Consider the following 1,317-nt stretch of genomic DNA (forward strand, 5'->3'; position numbering starts at 1 on the left):
AGAAAGAAGTCTGGCTTCCCTCCTGAGGTCCCAGCTGCTGTACTCCTTGGGAAGGGGGTAGTGCCTCCCAGTAGCCAAAAACTAGAACCATTTCAGGATGGTCCTTGAAGCCTAGCAGGCTGCTCTTTCCCATCATTTCCTCCTCTGGGATTAAACCCCTTCCAAATACGGAATCCAAAGGGAAGCACAAAATGAGCTCTAGAACTGGCCTGTCATTTAACAGTTGACTTGTGATGCGGCCTGTGGTCAATTAGCATCTTGTTTTGACTTCTTGACTCAATTTTGGTCTAGAACCCTATTTAGCTTCATCCCTAGGGCTCTGATGATCATGTAAGAGACCATATGCTGCAATTGGAAAGCCTCCTTCGTGTCTTTAAGAGAAAAAATCACTGATGTAGGCATGAGGAGGAACAACTCTTTCTAGTCTTCTCCAGTAAGTAACAAGCCTTGCTGGCTCAGGCCTCCCTGCTTCCATTCTCCCCTCTAAAATCACCTAAATCACCAGAGCGCCCCAAGGGATGACAAGGTCCAATGGTTATAAACTACTGCAAGACCATTTCAGGCTGGACATAGGGAAGAATGTCTTTACTGTCTGAGCCCCCAAGGTCTGGAATAGCCTGCCATTGGGGGTGGTTCAAACACCTACTTTGAATGCCTTCAAGAGAAATTTGGATGCTTATCTTGCTGGGATCCTATGACCTCAGCTGACTTGCTGCTCCTGGGGCAGGGGGCTGGACTTGATGATCTTGCAAGGTCCCTTCCAGCCCTAATGTCTATGAAATCTATAAAACTACAGAATTTGCATGAAGCCCTTTGATTTGTGATGCCATACATGTAATCTAAATAGACTTGCTCTTACTCTGCTTTAGCCTGGAAAGGAATTTTGCTCCAAACCCAGAGATGTAGATGCCCTCTTCAGTATCCTTGGAATCTAGTTTCCTGTAGACTCAGAGCAGGTGGCCCATAAAAAGGTTGGCATATTGTGGGGCCATTTTGGTGCCCATAGTTGTGCCCATGATCTGGAGGGAGTGTTGATTATTGAAAGTGAAGTTGTTGTGTGTGAGGATAAAGTGTGTAAGTTCAGTAATACCTTTAGCTTTGTACTCTGATTTGTAATCTTGCTCTTGTAGATATGTAAGGCAGGTTTGGATGCTATTCTGGTGTGGGATGTTGGTATATAAGCTGGTAATGTCCATAATGGCTAGGAGGGTGTTGCTGGAAAGGTGGTCTATGTTCTTAAGTTTCCATAGGAAGTCTGTTTGGGTGATGAGATTTTAGGATTGATTCAATGAAACTTGATATTTCCTCGGTTAGGGT

Source organism: Gavialis gangeticus, unplaced genomic scaffold (genome assembly GCF_001723915.1).
Source record: "Gavialis gangeticus isolate Ggan-Ray unplaced genomic scaffold, GavGan_comp1, whole genome shotgun sequence".
NCBI classification, from domain to species: Eukaryota; Metazoa; Chordata; order Crocodylia; family Gavialidae; genus Gavialis; species Gavialis gangeticus.